Below are 23,310 nucleotides of genomic sequence, written 5' to 3' on the forward strand. Positions count from 1 at the left end.
AAGCTCCCGAGTTCACTGCACTGCAGGCAGGACTGGAAACAGGGTGTTCCAGACCCCTCCAGCCTTGGGGGTGGGGGGGCTCGGTGCCCACCCCAGAAATGCTCCCCTCCTTCTTCAGCCCAAGCAGGAAAAGCATCCGAAACAGACTGACAATCTTAAAAAACAAACAAAGCTGTCATCACGATTTGTGTTTATTAAAAACAGAATCAAACCCAGCACTGGTGATTTCTCCTAACTAAAGATGAGCAGAAAGTCTTTTGTTCTGATGTCTGAACTCATCAAACATGCTTACCCTTTCAAAACAAAACACGGCAAAAACAAAAGCAGAGGCAGGAATTATAAGTCTCTCCTCAAATTGTGTGTGCTTACCAATCCCTGCATAATATGCTCTCAAGACTAAATCACTAAAATTCACTTGAACTCAAGACCATTCTTTCTATTTATAAGCTAGATATTAATTACGCAGTGTTAATTTGCACATGAAATAACATAAATTTAGATTAACATGAAATTAAAGCATTAGATGGTTTTATAATATGATGGGGTCTTTTTTTTTCAGTGTAAGAAATTATTTTAGTATAATTTATGTATCTGTTATCTATGTATTGTTCAGATCAAATTCCCTGCAAAGTCTGGAAAGGCTCGCTTTATTTCAGTGTGGCTTTGAATTTAACAATATCTAGGGTATTGCTAAATTCCCCCCACTTCTCCCATTCTTATTTTTATTGCAACTTGAGTGTGATGATATTTAGCCTTTTGGACAGATTCACTAGGTTCTGGTTTGAAAGAAACAGCTTAGGACACCCAGTTTTCATCTATATAAATTTAAATAAAAGCTACATTAGCCTTTGATCATCAGGGATGTACTCAAAATGTGTAACAATCAAATCACTCAAAGACCAGAAGATAAACTGAAAAAAAGAAAAATCAACCTCCATTTAAAAAAAAAAACCAAAACAACCACAAAACAAAGCTTGTGAAGTTCTCCATAGCACAAGAATAATTACAATCCAGGTCATTCAGTTATTTCCAATCTCAAGATAAGTATGTTAATTTTAAAACCATAGTGTCTTCCTAGACCATATCTTCCATAGATTTCATCTTGCCTGTCACAGCCAATTAGTCAAGGGCAATTATACACAAGGGCAGTGCATCATGAAAAATCAAGTGGTGGTTATAACAGTACATACACAGAAGAACAATTGATATTTAGATATCAGTTATGCCTTCTCTCTGCTTCAGACACTCAGGGATCATCCTGCTTGGTGGAGATCTGATCTGTATTGAGCAATGGCTAGACACACAACGCCCAGCCTGAAGCAGGAAGCAGAGGAGACCTTGGTCAGCTGAAATAGCAAAGGAAAACAAGGTAGAGGGAGTGTAGTGCTCAGCGACGTTCTTGCCTTAGAACTTCACGCCAGAAAATCATGACAAAGCACATAGGTATGTCCTAGGTTGTCTGAAAATACAGTATAATGCCAGCTGTGGACAAACACTTTTTGTTATTTAGTGTATATCTTCTGAAGAAGGAGTCTGCCCAGATCTCTCAAAGGTCATACCAGCAGAGGACGTGACTCAGGACTGCAATGGTATGGATGTTCAATTGTTCAGTAACCATCAGTCCATCCCAGGGTTCCCCACTGTAACCACTTCCTCAAAGTATTTATAATGCATGGCAAGAAGCTTGCACGAATGAAACACCAGCTCAAGTCATCAGATCTCACTTTGTTGAATGTATAAACACAGTGGGCTTCAGATCTGCTCTCTGAACAAAACTAATGGCCAACATCTATGTAGTCTTACTGGTAGGTGTGCCAGCCCAAATAAACCTATCTCGAGGAGCACTGTGTTGTACCCTTTCAAGTGGAATCAAATTAACAAGCAAAATAAATAACGGTTCCTCAAGAGAAAGCACAATAGCTCAACAGTGGGATTGTGAATGCTCTACCTATACTCAATGTGGGCTCTGTCCTCCATCGATACCTCTGTTCAGAAATGTCTAAACCTTTTTTGATATAGCACAACCAGAACAAATAGCCAGAACTGAACAGTGGGACCCGAAAGCCTATGCCTACACTTCTGAAATACTTCTCAGATCTGCAAAGAGCAGCCCTGCTGAGTCCATCTCCAGACACCGGATAAACACTGTAAATCGCTTGGCCACTGCCCCATGATAGAAGTATTCATCATATCATCACTGCAGCAGTTCCAAAAGTCTTTGGCATAGAAATGGCAGACACAACTTTAACTGACCCTGGCCTGACCTCCGCTACCTCTGACAGTATCAGGAATGAAACAGCTTTTCGTTGCTGCACTGCCTGACTTGGAAGCTTGAAGGAGGAGTTTTGTTCCTCTGCAAAATCACAGGGCAGAGGGTACCAAACGCTCAGCCCCAGCCCTCCGGCAGTCCGGAAGCTGGTAACACCAGTGAGAATGTCTGAAGTTGAGATGTTGGCTGTACTCTCCCTTACCCTTGTCTTGGAGGATAATGAGCCCCCTCCCCGTTATCTACATGTTTAAGCTAATCAGGTCACATCTCGTCACTCAGAAGGAACACTGTTACAAGCCCGAATATTTTAGATCCTCCCAACAACCATGCCAAAACTTATTTCAATACCTCGCAGAAATGAAACACTTTGTCATGTCTCCTTACCTTAGGTACAGACATTTCCTACTTCTCCATCACATTAAGATTAACTCTGATATAAGTGTCCCCAGACTCCAACTGCAGCCCAGACACCAGAGAGCAGCGTCAGGTCAGAATGCACTGCAGTCTCAAGCCCCGTATCTGGCTTCTTGACTCTCTACATCTTATCGGCTCATGTCCACTACCGTCCTCAGGGACCTCTGCATCTTCAGCAGGACTAGGTTTCTGGCTTCAGGCTTCAGGCTTGTTTAGAGACCTTTAAATAAATTCATCAAGTTATTTAGATCAGATGTGTATGACACAGCCAAGAGGACAGAATAGGCATTGAAGCTTTCTCCCAGAAGGTCTCCTGTCCTTTACTTGTAGAAGACCAGCAGTACCACAAATAAAGCTGCCAATGATTGTCCTGCTGCCACCAAAGTGCCACTGATGAGCAAACAAACTTGGCCCCAAATGTCCTGCCTCTCATTACACCTCTCTGAAGTAAGAGATGTAGGATTGTCCCTGTCTATTACAGGACGACTGAGGCCAACAGTGAATGTTACCGATTATAATAGGAATATGAAGGAAGAAAAGGAAATTAAAAGCCAAGTCATCTAAATAAAATCATTGCTTGATATTCCATGCCAAGCCATAGGGGAGATAATTAAAGCACTTCAATCCAGAATCACTTTTGCTGTCCATTTTCAGACCAACCACTCTCAAAGGGATACAACAGCACCACTGAGTATTTAGACTAAAGAAAAGCCCTAAAGGTCTGCAGAACACGGGCTCATGGATTTCTTCATGTTTTACAGACTCTCAATCTGAGATTTAACCCGTCAAGTCTTACTTCAATAAACAACCTGGCAAATATTTAATGTTTTTATTTTGAATCAGCCTCAGAAATACAGATGGATCAGTGGTGGCAAACATCATGGCTGTGAGTCCCAGTCTCTCAATGTATTGGAGACTGGGATGTCTTTGGATAGAAGGTGTTAGATATGGACAAAGTCCCATACCAGCCATGACACTCATTGCTAGTGAAGTCCACACCAACATGTTGCCACAGCTGAGAAAAATAGCGTAATGCCAAGGATTTATATAACAGGTGTAAACAGCAGAGGAAATACCCTGGCAAAACCTACACACTCAGCACAAAACCCATCACCAAGACAATAAAAACAAAGAAAATAAATAGAGAAAAAAAAATACCCAGTAATTCTACAAACACACTGACTGCAGTATTAAACAAATACGCCAAATTACGCTGCGAACTGCCAAGTGCTGTACTACCAGGTTTCCTCCTGCACAGTGTCAGTCCTGCGACCGTGGGTCTGGTTAGGATCATCGCTGTGAAAAATAAAACTTGTGAGATAGGCCACACAGTTTCGCTGAACAATAAATTATCTTCAGGCCGGTTTGAACAGCATCAAAGTGTATACAGAAACCAACAGGGAAATTTCAGCCTCTCTCGAAAGCCAGTGACAAAAACTCTCATTTGTGTCAGCAGGATCAGGTTTTAACCCTGACCTTACGTTACGCTTGTTACAGCATTAAAAATACTGATCTTAGATAAAGCAAGCAAAACGGCAACACATGAAACATCCTCAGCATGGGAAAACTGTCCGTTAGAAACCATAAGGTCAAACCACATTGTATGCTGTTCCCGACACTGATTCTGGACCAGTTATTGCAGTTTTCTGTGTTTCTGTGATCACAGCTACAATAAGGGAGCAAAAACACCTCCACAAGCACTTTCTTTTAAAATCTCATCCAATCTGAGCGGAGAGGAAAACTTACATCCAGAGCTATAGTACGGTATCATTAAGTGTTGACAGTGAGTTTAATATGACCAGCAAAACTTTTCCACTTCCACCAAATTCTTTTTCTTTCCTTTTGTTTTACAGGCTGCTGAAACAGTGATAGTCCACATCTGGTTAGTGTCTGGTTCAAGACAGACACTGAATAGAAAAGCCCATGTTTGGGATTAAAGAGGAGAGCATTTGTTGCGCAGGGCAGAAGAGCCATTTAACGCTTTTCTGCACAGCAGTGGAGGTGAAAAAAAGAAAGAAAAAAAGGTGCTGTAATTTTTGGGACATCTTGTTCTGCCTTCTGAACCCCAACCAGTTCCAATTTAGTTTTCTTGATCGTTCTTTTATCTGAAACAGAGACTGTGTCTAATAAAAACAATGAAATACACAGAAAGATTAAGCTATTTCAAATGTTTCCAACAGCAACCGCACAACATGTATACAGGGAAAGCATGAAATGAATTCTTCAGCGATAGCCTTATCATACATAACAGCCCCACAGACCCCTCGGTGATGCTAAGTAGACACAGTAGGGAAACCAAGTGGTGATATGTACAGAGGGCACCGGCAGACAATGGGAATAACCATCGTGTAGGCAGACTGTCATAGAGAAACACCCAGCGAGGAAGCAATGACTACGTTAATGGAAAAATAAGCAGAGATCAATTGAGGCTACAAATGAGGACAGAAACTATGTTACCCATTAAATATTGTAAGGAAAGCAGCTTAAAGCGGCAGCTCTGAAATTCCCGTATCTTCCACATTATCAGCATACGCTCTGTGAGCATCACTGCCATCAGTTAACTTATTGCAAGAAGAGATGAGTAATTACTTAATGCCGTAATGGATTGTATTAAGTCTCTTTGAAATGCAATGAGCCCAACAGCAACCCGGCATGCAGAGAAAGCACTGAAACCCCCAACACAATTAGCCTGGTTTCTGGAAGAAGGTATCAGGAAAAAAGGCAGCCTCTTCCTTTAAACATGAGCACAGATCACCCCGTGGATACAGGCACATGCTACACATGTGAAGGAGGAAGGCCTTTCAGGGGCTGTTCCTGTAAGAGGAGGCTGCATGACCAAAAAAAAAACAGAGAGTAAAAAAAAAAAGCCCAACCCTAAGCAAGGCAAAGCAAACCCCCACGGCGGCAGACGAGCCGCGGGAGCACAGCATGACTAAGCACTGGGCTCACAGACCCCACCCCCTCAAGGAGCAATTTGTTTTCCGAGTAAATAGCAGCTACGTGGGGCTCTGTCCCATTCCCTCCGTTTCCCTCCACCACCCCTCCCCACCCCACCACTGCCCCCCCAGCCCCCCGCCAAACATGCGCACCCCCCAGTGCAGCCATCCAGGTTTGTACATATTCTTTGCTGCCGTGCAGGGCAGTGGCACAGATGCGCAGCTCACGCCATCATTTGCTTGTCCTCATTAGTGCAGCCTGCCTTGCCTTGAAATTCTGCTCAACTGTTTTAAGTCCAAGCCAGTGAATGGTATTTATTTGGTAAATGCAGAAGAGATGCTCAGGAATGTGAAAACAACCGTAATTTGAAAATGTTTCATAGCCATTACCTTTGTGATTTGTTAATGCCAGGGAGCAACCCTGGATGTCTGAAATGTAGGTCTCGCATTGAAAATCTCAAAAGCAGCTATGTAACTCCTAATATGCTTAGAAACTAAACATGATTTTAACACATCTACTAAAACCATTTTCCTCTAGGATGTGAGCACAGGTACTTGAGGAACAAACATGTGGCCTTAAGACAGAAACCTCTGAAACCCGCCTACTGCTTTACACTGAACCGCATCGAGCAGTATTCACAATCCTCCATTGTACCTGCCGACTGTGATCCTGTTAACGTCACCTTGCTCACAAAGAACTTAACAGGCAATAAAATGAATTGCAAGAACAAAAAAAAAAGTCCCATGATAAAGGAAGCGTGTCTGTAAGAATATTCAATATTCTGCCCGTGCGGACAAGAACTGGGTCAGAGTTTCTCCCAGAGATATACCTGTCAAAGCCACCTTGCAAATACACAGCTATAAAATGAATTAAGCAGTCAAAAGAGACAAGATCTAAACTTTGTTATCCTTGTTTCGTTCTACAGTGAGGGAGAAGAATGAAGGAAGAGATTGATACTACCGAGTAAGAGACGTCATCTTCTCCTGCATTATTCTTCATCATGACATACCACGAGCAGAGATTAAATAGAAGCTCAGATCAGTTCAAATGATACAGCTATCGAACTCGGGGGGTTTTAATAGGCCCTTCACAACAGTGTCTGGACTATTAAAATGAGGTAACGCAAGGACTGTAAAATGGATGAGAGAGTCAAAGAAAATGAGCTACTCTGAATTGCTTAACAGGATAACCACAGGGAAATGGGGATAGGAAGGAAGAGGCAACACTAACATTGTGTTTAATTTTGTCTCCTCCCAGCCAGCAAAGCACATAGGGACCAATTCATCTCTCCATTATATCAGCATAAATGACAAGGGACTCCACAGAAGACCACGAAGTTACACCAAGGTAAGTGAATGAGAATTTAAAGTGGCTTTAGATTACTCCAGATTGTCCAAATTACATTCACGCTGAAATGAAAGGGGCTTTTTTCCACCAGGGTGGAGAAAACTTGGCTTTATTAACACCCCATTCCAGCCATGATTCAGGAGACCTCTGCGCAATGACGCAGGGGGAAAGCTGGGCTGCCACCCTATTAGTCCCTTACCCAAGAGCAAACATCCCCTCCTGGTACAACCCTTACTAGATCTCTGAGAACCCACCAAGATGCAGACATGCCCAACCTTCCTCAAAAACACAAATCCACAGGGAAGCAGTCCTCATTATTGCAAGAGCTGCTGCCTGTGGATCCGCACATCCTTTTAAGTCGGGTGGTGCAGGAGCCCATTCAGAGATGCTGTTCTTCCTGTTGCAGTCATTCGTTGCTACTGCTCCCAGTCACAGGCAGTAAAAGAAGGGGATGCCTCTCAGATCCTGGATGCCAGCAGAAAATTAGCAACAGCCTGGAGTGCAACAGCAACGCTGCTTGTAACTACAGAGAACGGTTCTTTCTCTGTGAAATGAGATTTCTTTAGGATAGAGATTATAAAAATGTTGTGTTTGTTAAAGAACCACCACAGTAATAAAAATAATAATAAAATACAATCGAGCAGTAAAGCTAATAGTGCCTTCCATTCACAGATCTGGAGTTTAATGACTCAAACCTGGCAGCACCCTGGGGAGACTTGGAAAAAAGAGGTTTGCCTAGCTTTTAGAAAAGGGCAAATGAACACGCAGAGGCAGATTAAATGATGAACTCTTCAAAAACAGGAGAATAATCAGCAGCTGAGGTGGAGAAACCCCCACATTTCAGACCAATGGTTACATGCTGCCCTTCTCAGTAGTATCATTTTATCAAGGAGACTGTATTGCTGGGCGCCTCTCTCTGTGCCACCCAGAAAAGCTATAACAGCATAAAACAGAGAGCTGAGCTAGAGATATTCCAGTGTGGCTCCGTCAGTAAAAACTTACTTTTCCCATTTGAAGATATATAAGCTCTGTCAAAAAGCCACTATTACACTGAAATAAAAGCATTTGAGGAATTGACTATTTAAATTTGTTTCCAGGAAAATTAAGTTTTTAGCAGAGGGGTCTGAGCATTAAATGTTTGCCATTGATGCATTGCACTTCCCTGATAATTACATATTCTATACCCAGTGCCAAGAGCCACTGGCATAACAAACTTTAACCTGCACTTGCTGTGAGCCAAAGCAGGTTAAACTCACAGGACACCTTGCTTGTCCTTGAGCTCCAATAATACTGCTGTCATGGAGCTGAACTACTCCAGAGCAAAGTGACAGGAGCCCATGTCCATGTCCAATCCTATTACACATACCCTGGCCACAATGCCAAGCTTCACCTGTGGCTCCATTTAAACGCTTCTATTTATAGCTATCACTGTATAACTTGAGGTGCTGCAAGTCCATCATGTGTGGGGCCAACTGATGGGCAGCTTCTGTGCTTTCTGCGTGGAGGAGAAAGACATGGTTAGGAGGATGTGCAACTGTAGTCTCAAGACATGTCACTACAATGAGCCAACTTCAATAAAGAAAAAATAAAAAAAGGTTTTTTTGGGAGATATTTCTAGCTGATACATTTATAGTTTCCCACTGCAGTGCAAAAGCTGTGCATTTTACAGCATGAGAAGAGAAATGGTGAGGGGAGCTGCTGGGCTAACCTGTATCAGTGATGCAAGGAGTGTGTGTGTGTGGGGCGGGGGTTGCAGAGGTGGATTAGATGCCTCCTCCTTCCTGCCCAAATCCATGACAGCCCCACTGTCAGTGGGAAACTGCATGGAGAGGAAGGCAAGGGAGGATCTCCAGGTCCCTGCCACCACAGAGGGCACACCACACTATGCCCTGCCACCACCTGCCTGATACTCACCCCAAACGGCCCCCTGGCAGCTGCTGGGGAGTGCAGCACAGCCATCCTCCTGGGGGAAAACCAGCCCGCAGCACACAACTCCAACAGCACAGCAGGGTGCTTGTTTTGGTCCTTGTTCATGTCCTGAAACTTCCTCATCAAATCTCTCTGGCCAGTCATGTAGAGAGAGGCTGAGGCAGATGTTTTGGGGGGAGAGGGGTTTTATACCATCTGTAGCTCTATTTGCTTTTAAGTATCCTTCATGTGTAACAGTAATACCTACTGTATAGTACTGCACATGGACCGAACTATCACATTCACCCAAGCCAAGGATTTGTGGACCCAAGTCTCCTGTTGCTGGGTTTGAAACCACTTAAATCCCCCAATACCAAGGAACTCACTGTCCATTTACAGTGAAGCGTAAAATCAGATCTCAGAGAGAAGAATCAATGCAAAGCATTTCAAGTACAAGAAATGCATCTCAGCAGATGTGTGAAGCGGCCTGTTGTGTTTCATTACCAAGTGAGAAGAGGTTTGGTCGGGTCCCACCAGTGATCCTGCTTGCAGGCAGCTCAGCATGACGCTACAGCTTTGTACCATGCCTTGGACCACCAAAGCATTTTACACACTGCCTCGGTGCTTCTCAGTTAGAGGGGAGCGAGGGAAAAACGGAGTTACTCCTCACTTCCCTGGACCAGGAAGGTATAATGTGTGGGTCAATATGGGGTACAACAGGTTTCATTTTCTCTGCTTTCAGGCACCAGAGAAATGCTAATAAACCAAATACTGCATCTGTACCTTGATGCAGATACATCGACAGATACAGCCCTAAGAGAAGGCAGCAAAGGGTGACACTTACCTCAGAAAATCAGCTGGCATCAGTGTTAGACAGCTGCTGAAGCCAGAGGGCCAGACTCAGCCTGCCTGCTCCCAGCCCGTTGCAGAGACATCCCTCTTACTCAGAAACAACTCAGGAGGCAGCAGCTGCCCCCTTGTTGCCAAAGGAATCGATCTGGGGCTGGATCCCACCACTTGGCATAGCGGCTTGCCCCTGAGAGCAACAGAGCTGAGTTTGGTATGATCATGTACAGACCTCTGCACAGCACACTGTGCCTGCAAGAAGGATCAGGAATTTGATCTGCATGTGTTGCCTGTCAGCTTGGTCTCCCACAACAAGGCCTGCCATCCACTTCAGAAAAAATGGGATGCTCAGGCAGGGAGTGCGATTTCAATAGTCCCCAACAGTAACCTGAGGCAAGAGCCTCACCATTGCCTTCACCACCCAAGCTCAGAGAGCCAACATGGTGGAAGGAGCAACCAAAGCCCACATGAAATAGCTGCAGCCATGGACTTGGAAACAAAAAGACCCCGATATATTAAAATGACTAAGTACACCTGTGACCTCAAGCCCTTCTGAAAACAGAGATGAGTAATCACCCAGCCTGTACCATTGACTGCTAGTTACAGAAACTCATTGATGTGGTTAGAAAGCTTCTATTCTTAGTCTGAACTTGGATGCTCCTCTCTTGGTGCACCTAGAACATGGTTGAGAAAGTTAAGTAAAATCCATTTCCTTACATAGCAGAAAGCTTTTACGCAACAAGCACCCCATATCAGAAGGATTTCAGCCTAAAAATTACATTATGATGACAATTCACACATTAATTCTTTGTTTAAACCCTGTGGATTGAGCATATCATAAAATACAATTCTTTTAATAAAAATAATAATTAAAAATAAATCCATATATATATGGAAAAGGTTTACAGAAAAATCTCTCTTTAGGAGAGAGAGAAAAAGAGTTAAGCAGACTTTACTGAGAACTTACAGTGTTTTATAGTTTGTGATGCATGTTAATACTATTTTTCTTTAAGATTATCCCACAGAATAGTGGGCACTCAGTCCCCTACTATTGTGCATGGATCAGAAAAAAATCTATACAACTATACTTTTGAGTAAACGTTCACCTTCTGTGAAATCCCATTAAAAAGACCCCCAAATCCATGGAATTAAAACCCAAAAGCAGTCAATTTTCTAGAGATGTGGCTGAGTGTGGAAGATTATACTTCCTAAAACACCAGGAAACAAGAGTTTCAGTAATGCTTTTCTGCAGGCTGCACCTACTTCAGTTCAAGTGTTAGTGAACAGAGGGGGCAAACATCCTAATTAATCTGCAGGCCACAATTCCCACCTGTTACCCATAGACTAGTTAGTTGGGGCTCTTTTTCTCCCTAGCATTGATGTGTAAGTGACGAAAACCATCAGGCTGACTGAGCAAAGGCTGACCTGGCAGAACCAAGCTCCCAGGAATCTGAAGAGGTACTCTTTCCTTCTTGTCGTGGTTTCACCCGGCTGAGGGCCAAGATCCACGCAGCTGCCTGCTCCTTTAAGGAAAAGAGCAGGTTAAAGGGAAGAGGGAAGGGGGGTGAGAAGTAAGGGAAGGGAAAAGGAATAGAAAGGGGCAAATAACCCCAAAATCAAGAAATTAAGAGGCCCGTGGGTTGGGATAAGGATAGTTTACTAAGATAACAGAAAGATACAATGTAACAATACTAACAGGACTTCAAAGCAAAAATATATGAAGCTGTTGATACACAATGCAGTTTCTCACCAAACCACACAACTCAGGCCCGTGCCACCCAGAGCCGTCCCGGAACCCGACCGTCCCCCAAGAACCGCGCGTCCCGGAGCCGCCCCAGGCCTTCCTCCCGTCAGCCCCCGATATCCTGGGCAGGACGTAACTGGCGTGGAATACTCTCTTTGGTCAGTTGGGTCACCTGTCCTGGCTTCGCCCCTCCTTTCTCATGAAGAGCTGAGAAAGTCCTTGACTGTCTGACAGCAACTAGAAACATCAGGGTGTTATCAGCACTATTCCCATTTTACTCTCAAACACAGCATTCATCTGCTGTTACAAATGAAATTAACTCCATCCTGACCAAAACCAGGACACTTCTATAACGTCTTTATCCAAAAAAAGCAAAAGAACCTTCCAGAACCAAATTCTGCAATCCCTGGTTTAAAGAGGAAGAATTATAAAGACACTGAAAGGTTCGAAACTTTGCTTATGTTTTTACACTGAACGATGAGCAATCTGAATCTTGAATTGGTCTCACTCCTACCCACTAGATTTGTGGGTTTATTCAGTAAGCCAGGTAGGCCTCCACACATACATATTCACTTCTGAGCGGGCATCAACCATAGCTCCACAGCTCGCAAAAAACCCCAAACAATCAAACCAAACTTAAGCACAGGACCAGCATCTCCACTCAAAGGAATGCATCTTGCATTTAATTCTGAGCAAAGGAAAGTAATTTTTAAACTGTTCTGCTAAAGAGGCCCAGTCCACACATACGGTTCCCATGACAATCCTGACTCAGTGCATTCACAAACCTCTACAACTCTTAAGCGGCCACCGCCAGTGCCTGTGGGGATGAGCCGGCCACAGGGCCAGTCTTGTCAATGTCTTTGATGGCAAGAAAAAAAGCACTGTGAAAATGGGACCTTTATATTTCATAGAGTAGCAACACAGGAAAGAACACTGCAATAATGTCTTCACACACTGTTACAAAAGTTACAAGCCAGTTTACTTAATAAAGCCATGCTGGAGTGTGAGGAATTTGCCTCTAGATAACCACAATTATACTGAGGGCACAGTCCAGGACAGATGCTGGGCACAGCCTTGTGCTGTTAGAGACCAAGGTATTATCTCCTGGCACATCAATTGCAGTGGTTGCAAAGGAGGGAGGAGCATCCCTTGCTTGTGGGCTAACTCAAAAACTTCATGCTGGGAGGGAACAAGAACATGGTGTCACACTCAATAATGAAGTTCCTTAGTTGCCTCATCAGGTATTCAGAGAACCATAGAATCACAGCCTGGTTTGGGTTGTGAGGAACCTCAAAGACCATCTAGTTCCAACCCTCTGCCTCTAGCCTAGGTTGCCCAAATCCCCATCCAACCTGGTCTTGAACACTGCCAGGGAGGGGGTAGTCACAGCTTCTCTGGGCATCCTGTGCCAGGGCCTCACAGAAAAGATTTTCTTCCCAATATCTAATCTAAATCTGCCCCCCGCGCCCTTCAGCTTAAGGCCATTGCCCCTTGTCCTGTCACTCTATGCCCTTGTAAATAGCCCCTCTCCAGCTTTGCTTCAGGCCTCTTCAGGTAGTGGAAGGCTGCTGTAAGGTGTCCCTGGAGGCTTCTCTCCTCTGTGTTAAACAACCCCAACTCTCTCAGCCTCTCTTCATAGGAGAGGTGCTCCAGCCCTCCGATCATCTTCGTGGGCCTCCTCTGGGGGCCAAGGGCAAGGGCAAGAAGATCATAAAAAGGCGTTTGTCCATGCTTTATATCAGAGGAGACATAAAGCTGGTATCGTGGTATTCAGGCACTTCATCCAAAAAACTCTTCTTAAAGGTTTCAAGAAACTGTGAATGTGTAACAGGAAAGGTGGAACCCTGGAAGACAGAACAGGTAAGAGCACTGGAAGTAAAAACACTGTTACATGCAAACACTAACACACATGAGGGTGGAGAGAAATGGCCAGCAGGCACTGCAACCAACCCTCCACATCTCCTTGGCCATAACAGAGGCATCATTATTTATTGCTGAGTACAAAAGTAGTGTAGAAGGCCCAGAAAATCATCTGCAGAGCATTAAACCAACAACACCAGGCCAGCAGCAAAAGATGTTGGACAATCATGGGTTAGATAGCTGACCTCATTTCTCATCAATGTGAGCAAAGGAGGCCTTCTTCAAGTAGATATTTTATATTAAATGAAGAAAATAAAATTATTTCAGTATGAACATACAGAATAAAGGCAGAAGGCGAAAGATGCATCCTCTTAAGATGGATCTCCTTAGGAGATGTATTACTGATTGAAGAAAAGAAACTGAGAAGACCTATGTCTATCTGCCCCTTTGGTACACAAGGAATCTGGGAAGACAGCATTAAAATTTAGTATTAATTCCTATAGACAATTTTCCTTAATCACACAGAATCACAAGATTGGAAAAGACCTTTGAAGATCATCAAGTCCAACCATTCCCTAAGTACCTCATCAACCCTTTTTTTGAACACATCCAGGGAAGGTGACTCAATCCCCTCCCTGGGCATCCTGTTCCACATCCCAAAAACTCTTTCAGTGATTTTTTTTTTTCTAATATCCAATCTGAACCTGCCCTGGCACAGCTTCATGCCATTTCCCCTTGTTCTATCTCCTGTCACCTGGCTGAAGAGACCATCGACCCCTCTCTACAACCTCCCTTCAGGTAGTTGTAGGTGGTGATAAGGTCTCCCCTCAGCCTCCACTTCTCCAAGCTAAACAGCCCCAGCTCCCTCAACCGTTCCTCATATGATTTGCCCTCCAGTCCCTTCACCAGCCTGGTTGCCCTTCTCTGCACTTGCTCAAGGACCTCAACGTCCTTCTTATGGTGAGGAGCCCAGAACCGCACACAGTACTCGAGGTGTGGCCTCACCAATGCTGAGTGCAGGGGCACAATCACCTCCCTAGACCTATTGGCCACACTGTTTTTGATACAAGCCAGGATACCATTGGCCTTCTTGACTGCCCAGGCACACTGCTGGCTCATATTCAGCCTGCTGTCAATCAACACCCCCAGGCCCTTCTCTTCCTGACAGCTCTCCAGCCAGTCTCCCCCAAGCCTGTAGCGCTGCATGGGGTTGTTATGTCCCATGTGCAGCACTCTGCACTTGGCCATGTTAAACTTCATCCCATTGGTCTCAGCCTATCAGTCCAGTCTGTTCAGATCCCTCTGAAGAGCCTCCCTACCCTCAGGCAGATCAACACTTCCTCCTAGTTTAGTGTCATCTGCAAACTTACTGAGGGAGCATTCAATCCCTTCATTGATGTAATTGATAAAGACGTTGAATAAGACTGGACCCAGGACTGAGCCCTGGGGGACGCCACTCATGACCGGCCTCCAGCTGGATTTGATTCCATTTGCCACCACCCTTTGGGCTCGTCCACCCAGCCAGTTTTTAACCCAGCTGAGGGTCCACCTGTCAAGGCCAGTGGCAGCCAGTTTCTCAGTCAGAATGCTGTGAGAAACCGTGTCAAAGGCTTTACTGAAGTCCAGGTAGATCACATCCACAGCCTTCCCCTCGTCCGTTAAGCGGGTCACCTTGTCATAGAAGGTGATCAGGTTAGTTTGACAGGATCAACCTTTTGTAAACCCATGTTGACTGGGCCTGATCCCCTGGCCATCATGCATGTGCTGCATGATAGCTCCCAAGATGACCCTCTCCGTGATCTTCCCCGGGACTGAGGTCAGACCCTTTAGTTCCCTGGATCCTCCTCCCGGCTGTTCTTATATATGGGTGTCACATCTGCCAGCCTCCAGTTGAGTTGGACTTCCCCAGTCTGCCAGTATTTCTGATAGATGATGGAAAGGGGTTTGGCAAGCACATCTGTCAGTTCTCTCAGCACCCTCGGGTGAATCCCATCTGGCCCCACTGACTTGTTAGTATCTAACTGGCCGCGTAGGTCACTAATCATTTCCTCTTTAACCATGGGAATTTTGTTATTCCTCCCCTCTCTGTCAGCCAGTTCCTGAGGATGAGTACTCAGGGAATATCCATCTCTACTATTATAGACTGAGGTATAGAAGGAATTAAGGACCTCAGCCTTGTCCTTATCCCTTGTCACTAATGTTCCCTCCGCATCCAAAAAGGGCTGGAGATTCTCCTCGACCCTCCTCTTACTGTTAATATACCTATAGAAGGACTTTTTATTATCTTTTACAGAACTGGCCAGTCTGAGTTCCAGTTCAGCTTTAGCCCTTCTGATCTGACTTTCTCCCTACATGATCTCACTAAATTCCTCTAGTCAGCCCAAGACACCTGCCCCTTCTTCCAAAAATAATAACCACAAGTCATTGAAGATGAGATCAAGACAGATACAGACTAAGGAACCAGTGCCCATGTTTTAGTAAAGGGACACTGTTGATACACTTGGCTAAAATCAAAATCATAAAATGATGGCACATGCTTGTTTATTTCGATGTGGTGATCACCTAGGAACTCAGACCAGAATTAATGCAGAGCTTAGCCCTACAACTTTATGTAATACTTGAGGAAACCATGCAGGGTTCTTTTAAAAAATATTTTTTAATAATTTTCATTGAAAGAAATAGGAGTTAAAAATTGGGTGAGAGAATTTGAATCCAACACTGCAGTCTTATCACAACCTATCTAAAATACATAATAAAAAAATCCAACTAGACCATTATCTCTAATAGCATCTGTGAATTTTTGAAACTGCCATTTCTGTAGACATCTGAATTGGTCACTGGAGGTGGTAAATAAGATGATTTGCCACAGATGCGAGGAATCAAATCCCTGAGCTGCGCAGAGAACAAACGAGAGCTCTGTTCGAGCCACAGCGGAGCTTTCTTTCCTCCCCGTTCGAGGCCAAACGCACCCACAAACAGCTGCAATAAAGCCATCACATCAGTTACGGCCCTACTGCTGCTGGGGAACTGCACAAAGTTGCATTTAGTTGTTAAAAATGATTAATTTTAGCTCCCCCCTCCCCGTATCCACACTCCGCAAAATTTCCCTGCACGCTATACCATCTGCTGTAACTCTCCCAGGTTGGCTGTGGCATACCGTGACATACAAAAATCAATCAAAATTGCTTGATACGTCAGTGCCCAAAGGAGAAGGGCCACATATGCAACCTCCTCATTTGCTTCGTCCTTTTGCTGCCTGCCCAGCTCTCGTGGACACAGTATGTTTCTCCCCTTTCCAACAAAGCGATCTTATCACCGACAGCTGGCCCGCGCTCTGCACTTTCATTTTTATTGTGTGGGTTCTCAAACTCTGATGCAAATAGTCTGCTGAACATCCTCCCTCCACGGCGTGTGGCTTTTTTTTTGGGGGTTGTTTTTTTTTTTTTTCCTCTTCAACCTCCTTCCACGCGGTGCGCTCCAGCGTCAGGCTGGCTCCGGCCAGCTCCTATTGTTCACATTGTTATTTTCATGTCAAGGGCGTGAGAGGAATATGATACTTTTTATTTCTTTTTTTTTTTTTTCTTTTTTAAAAAAAAAAACCACCAGAACAGCAAGTCTAGGCCTTGAAAATACACATGCTGTTTGCAAGAAAACAGCTACCGGACTCACCGCAAGGCCATAGCCGAGGGACAGATCCGTACAGTTAAAAGAGGGGGGGGTGTGGGGTGTGGTGTGTGCTAATATAAACTAATGCAGCACCAGAGAAAGGAACCGTTTGCCAAAGAGGATGAAGACACCAAAAATTTAATTTGCTCTGCAATGGCCTACATAGAAGAGGAACTGCCAGAGCAGATTAGATGAGCGGCCCGCTGGGGCTGCCGTGCCAGCGCTGCCTGGCTAGCTCTAAAAGCAGGGGAGAAACGATGCGTGTGTGACCACGAGTGACAAACGGGAAGAGGTAAGTAGCCAGCTAATTGTGCGAGGCTGTATGTGGATGTACAGGAGCTACCACCTCCCCCTACCTGCTCGCAAGCAGCACCACCACTCACCTCTTCAGGTGCTATGATAAAAACGTTGCATGCTGCCACAAAACTGCCAGTCTTTCAACAAAGAGCCACAGCACTTACTTCACGTGACTCCACCTCTTGCGGCTGCAGGCCGCAGCAGCCGATGAGGTGTTTAGAAAGGAAGCATATCCTTTGATGAGCTCGACATTTACTAGGTACTACCTTCACAGAATGGAATGTGTCACATCTTTTCATGTTTCCCCCCCCCCCCTTCATTCAACAGGAAAATCAGGAGGAAATGAACACATTTCACTATTCCCTGCACAGGTTTGGGGTCTTTTTTTAATATTTTTAGATACTCATCTCCTTCACAGTTCAGAAAGCCTCGGGCCTGTCTCCTGTAACCTTTCTTCTTTAAAACCTCATACGCTGATCCTGCCTCCTCCTGTGACTGGTTTTATCACATCTTTTCCAATCGCTGCCACTGAAGGAGAAAGCAACCTTTCATGATATTCCAGCCTGCCCTCTGTTCTATGCCATCTAGGTTTATACTTTCCAGTTGAATTTTAATCCCTTCTGTAATATAACTGTCTATCCTAGCAACTCCAGTGGTTATTGTGGTTTCCCCAAGCACCTCCACCAGGTTAGCAACAAGAAGCCCCGAGTGTTGGGAAGGAGGAAGCCCAGGAGAATTCATGCGAATCTCTGGACCTCTGTGGGGTTTTCAGCTAACATTAAATCTTCCTATACCTTCAGTGCCCTTCATCCTCCTCCCCCTCTCCCCATCTGCACTGGTATTTGCAACCTTTCAGGTGTTCTTCATCCTCTACACTTACGTTTTGACCTGAAGTCCATGGGAAGCCTTCCCACTGATTTCATAGGGCCTCAGGCCAGTTCCCAATTTACTTTCCACTCCTTCCTCTAAAACCTTCAAATCCCTACAATGCTTTTGGTTCAAGTGCCAACTTCTCCCAACTACGAGTCCCCTCTTAACTTTGCTCTGCTCTGAGTTGCCACCAGTCTTTAATTGTTTATTCTGTGGCTTTGGAACACTCCCCTTGTTTGGCATAGCGGATACCTACATTCCAAATCTTACCTCATCAGTTCAGGATAAATGCTCCTTGCCTAGTGCTTCTGTATTTGCTTTCAAAGTTTCTTACAAAGGGCTACACCAAAGAGACCTTAAAACACTGAGGCATCTAGCCAGAAACTTGTTCTCCAGGACCCTACACTGGCTTTTCCTCTGCCTAATTATGCTTTGAAGTGCCTCAGCAAGCAGTCCATAACACGCACTACAACAACTTCCTCTCACCACAAACAGCTAGTCATAACTTGCTAAAATGCAGAAGTTATTCAAAAAGCTGTCTATTCCTTTAAAGAAACCAACAACTCTGTTCATCACACACTTGGGATATCATCCTCCACCTGAAGAAGCATGCCGAGATTCATTTGGACTTCACCATTACTGGGGTGAAGCCTACAATTCATTATTTTTGTGATTCCACCCTATTTATTCCAAAAGCCTTAGATGTATACTGGTACCTTTTAGTCCTGGTAATTTATTAAACTTCAGGTTCTCAAGAGGCTTTACATCTTCCTCCTTAGATACTTCAGTCTCTGTTAAAGAGACACAGATAGGTTAAAATAGTATTTACGAAAGTCAGCTTTCCTTTTCCTATACCAAGCAGCTACTGAAACAATACTTGGAGCTTTGGCTTGTGTTGAGCAACCCTGGGTTTCTACCAGGCTCTTCTGAGAACAGTTTCTAGCCAGATTCCAGCACGCTACTACTGATGGTCATGGGAGGCCATACTACTGAGCTCACCTCTGTTCACAACACATGGAACTAAACTGTTCCTCCACTTCTAAAAAAAGACACCTGTTGCATGCTCTTCCTCCACCACATCCTTCCTTTTCCACTCATGCTGCATACATCTCTGCACAGCTTCTCCTGGGTGGCAGCCTACAGGACTATGGGGCTTGGCAGCAGGAGGCAACACAAGTGAATGGGTCCCAGCCCTGCTCATGGTGGCCACCTGAGACAGCGAAATGATCAGTCTTTGTCTCACCCAACTGTTCAGCCCTTCCAGGAGGGAGGGTAGGGAACGGTGGTTACATGCTCGCTAGAACAGGGTAAGGAAGGTAAGTTTGCTATGGCTGTGGGATGAGTCAGGTGTGAGAAAGACAAGACTGCTCCTTCCATGGAGAGTTTACTCACCATCAGTGTGCAGCCACCACCACTGCTACAGTCATGTCTCTCATGGAAGCCTCCCTGTCCATCCCGTCCTCTGACCCTACACACAGCATGTAGAAACAAAGCCACCTGGCCCCAGAAGTGCACAAGAGACAATACATGTGCATGCAGGTGCATGCAGGAGGACAACATGGAGCTACCAGTGCTCTCTCCTAAAAGCCTCCTTCATGCTGGGGAGAGGAGGACCCAGGGACTAACCATAGGAAACAAGCAGCAGGTCTTGGCAAAGTGCTTTGCTACTGGCCTGTTATTCTCATTAAAAGTAAGACCAGAAATATTATGAGGGAAATTGAATTCCCCCAGAACTTGAAGAATTTATCTGATGTGGGAAGAGATCAGGTCATTCACCTCAAGTAAGTATGTGGTACATGGACTTTGAGTGAGATGTACTGAGACAGCCAGGGAAGCACCTCGCTTTAAATAAGGGCTGTAACCACATACAGTTTGCTGCACTTATAGTCATCAGCCCTCCAAATGCTAGTACCTTTGTCTTGGGCTTTGATTAATAAAGCATTGCTTTACTTTATGTGCTTTGATTAATAAACCATTGCTTTATTTTACTTCTAGGCCTGCCTGACACTGCGGAACAAGATGAATTAGGGTAGAAAAATAATAAGGGAAGAGGACAGCTATGACGCAGGAATGATGTGCACACCAGAAATATGCTTCAGGAGCTTGGGGCGGGAAGATGGAAGGGCACAGGGGGCAGAATGCCTACCCTTTGCTGTAATAACACAAATCTCACACAGCTTGTCCATCCTCCCCACATTCTTCCAAAGCAGCTACTGGGTATAATGGCACAGAGCTCACAAGGGACATCTCCACACACCTTCCTTCATGTCACTCGCCACATCACTGGCAGAGTCAGGCCAGGACTCACTTCTAAACTTTAAAGAGAGAGATAGATATATTGTGGTAGGCATCAAACCATCTGTTCTTCATGCACCTGCTCTAGGTGACACATTTCTTCAATAGAAGGACATCAGGGACACCAGTCTGTCCCATACCCTGAGCCTGGAACACATGTACAGAGGAGGTGTAGGACTCTACTGCCCTACTCTGTTCTAGCAAACTTTGCTGCTTCTTTCAGCTCTTTATGAGCTCTGTTGTGCTCATAAAATTCAGTTATAGCCAGTATCAAAGTGTTAGTAATTACTTAATAGTAATTAACCAGGCTGGCAATGGGCACAGGTCCCCAAAGAGTCCTCTCATTTTTACTCTTTTTGGACACTGACATCATTGAGGAAGAGTTATTTCTGAATAAAGCTGGAGCTAATCCTTCCCATGGTTTAACTCATCCCCCTGAGTTTTGATAATGCAACTGACCAGATTGGAGGAAAAAATCTAGGAAAAGATCTGAAAGGAATCATAATTTAAAAAATCCAAAAAAAAAAAAACCAAAAAAAACCAACCAAAAAAAAAAGCACTGGATTCCATTTTCAAAAGTGTTCCTAAATACTCTTTGGATATGTCATGTCTCCAAAATAGCTTGGTCTAAAAATCTTACATATTTTTTATTCCTGCTGAGAAACGGTGCCCTTGACTAGTCTCTTGTGTGTTTCTTTTCTTTTTTTTTTTTTTTTTGGTGAGGATTATGTGAGGAATTAGACAAATTCATAAATTACCCAAAGAACACAAATCATTTATTCTCAAGCAGTATAAACGACACATTCAATTAACCTAATACATTCACTGCAGACATAACTCCTGTCTAGCTGGTTCTTGGGAGACCTAATTAGGGAGTGAGGACTCCCTAATGAGCTAAAAAGAGAGGATGGTGTGGAGAGCACCATCCCATGCTTTTGAGGCAACCATTGTATTTCCTAGAAGGGCTGGGTTTCTGACACCTGAAATAGATATAAGGGGTGAGGGTGTGAAGAGTGAATGAGGGTGGACCTAACCTGCCAGATAAGGAAGTTCCCGTGGGAAGTGAACAAGCTCCCTGCTGGGTATTTGTGATTTCTCCTTGTCCCCCCAGGTAACACAGTGCTACTACCAGAGACGTGATCATGCCTCTCCTTTATCTTCTCCTCTGATGCAGAAGACATTTTTTGACCTCTGTATTTTATGAGCTGTAGGACTTAAAATCAGATTTTGCACCACATACGGACTTGATTTGGAAGGGTTAAGTTCTTCTGTAACAGATGCCAATATAATTCTTTAAAATCATATCCAATCCTTGATTGCTGGTGACAAAGATTATTTGCAGCAGCACACAGGGATGCCGGGAATACCCTTCTGCCTCAGCGTTGCTGGCAAGGAAAACACTGGTCAGCAACACACTGCTTCTGCTGGTACTGCCAGGGATGGTAACACTGATGAGAGGGGTACACAGAGCATCTGTCAGAAAGCCACCTCTCCCTAAGCTAACTATAAAAATAAGAAATCCATGACCAGAATAACTGCCTCCAGACACTCCAGCCCTGCAAAGCTGAGGGCTCAGGAAAGCATCTAAGCAAATTGCTTAGTCCCCCCTTTCATGAACCAGATGCTAAGCGGGAAGTACAGGGGCGGAGGAAGGAAGGGGATGAAATGGGAGGAGGTATAACTAGGGATGCAGACCAGGTGTTCAGAGCTGTCCAGGTGTACCTGTTGGGCAGCCCTGCCCTTGACTCCCAAAGTGAGAGCAGAACAATACATCAGACCTGTTGCTCAGACCATATCAGACTCATCAAACTTGCCTCTACCATCAAAATGAGCAAGGGAGGACTAGCAGGGGAATATTTAAGATGGACAGAGCAAGTGTACCACAGCACTGGTGCCCATCCACAGCATCTTTCTGTCAGCTTCCTGGCAACCACCCTTGCCTTCAGTGCCCCCATTACTCACAATAGGCTTACACAGGAGCCACCCCCTTTCTGTCACCATCATTATCCTTCAGTCCCTGTTCTTCTTCCCCACCCCCTTTCAGAGCAGGCTAATGCCTTGGCCCCAGGAGGAACACTCCATATACTTTGAGCCTTTGGAAATGCTCATTAATTATCCTCCTTTCCCCAGGACTGTTCTTTGTCCTCTCACATGCTTTTTTTTTTGCCTCCTTCCTTCCTTGTAATCCTCACGGCCTTCACTTTCCCCTTCCACAGCTCACCAAAGAGCCCCCCCCTGCCCCGCATGAAGGCCTCCCATATCCCATTACCAACCACAGGAACCTCCTAATCCCTTGTACTCAGTTTTGAGATCACACAGGTGAAATGCAGATCGAGGCCTCCCAAGGCATCAGACTAAACATATCTATCCTCTGACTTTCAGCTAACCTTCCACTGAGCAGCACTGTAATACGCGCTTGCCGACGCTGCAAGTGCAGAAGCACTTTTTAATACTAATAAAAATAACGTTCTTTTCACTCTGCTGAAAACATGGAAGATTTCCAGGAGCAAGTCAGGCAGTCAGCCTCCCCTCTACACCCACTCCTGCAGGCGTGCATAGGGAAGAAGTTCACTTTCTGATATGGAGGCCTGTCACTCCTCCAACCCCCCTATTCTCTCTTCTCTGATGCCCACACAGACGCTCTTTTTTCCTGGATGCCTCCCCTCCTTTGGAGCTTGACTGAACTTCCCATACTGATCACAGGCCTCTTCATTCAAGGTGTAGTTCAGAAAGTAAAAAGAGCATCTCTTTATAAGGCCGGGGTAATTTGCTGGTTCTGCCTCAGTGAAAGAACAGACTGGTCAGCCTCTCCACACCAACATAAATTCACTCTAAGTGAGAAAATTATTCATTCAGC

The 23,310-nt window shown here is 44.7% G+C and overlaps 1 long non-coding RNA gene across 1 annotated transcript in view; it reads right to left on the reverse strand.

Moving 5' to 3' along the window:
• Positions 1-13,171: 13,171 nt before the first annotated feature.
• LOC311190193 overlaps positions 13,172-23,310 on the reverse strand; it is a 49,430-nt gene continuing 39,291 nt past the window's right edge. The window contains exons 2-3 of the long non-coding RNA XR_014617193.1: positions 18,875-18,949; positions 13,172-13,309 (exon numbers count right to left, since the gene is read on the reverse strand). This is a non-coding gene — a long non-coding RNA (uncharacterized lncRNA). The remainder of the gene's footprint in view (positions 13,310-18,874; positions 18,950-23,310) is intronic.

The sequence above is a fragment of the Gallinula chloropus genome (genome assembly GCF_964237585.1).
Source record: "Gallinula chloropus genome assembly, chromosome: 3".
In the NCBI taxonomy this organism is placed as follows: domain Eukaryota; kingdom Metazoa; phylum Chordata; class Aves; order Gruiformes; family Rallidae; genus Gallinula; species Gallinula chloropus.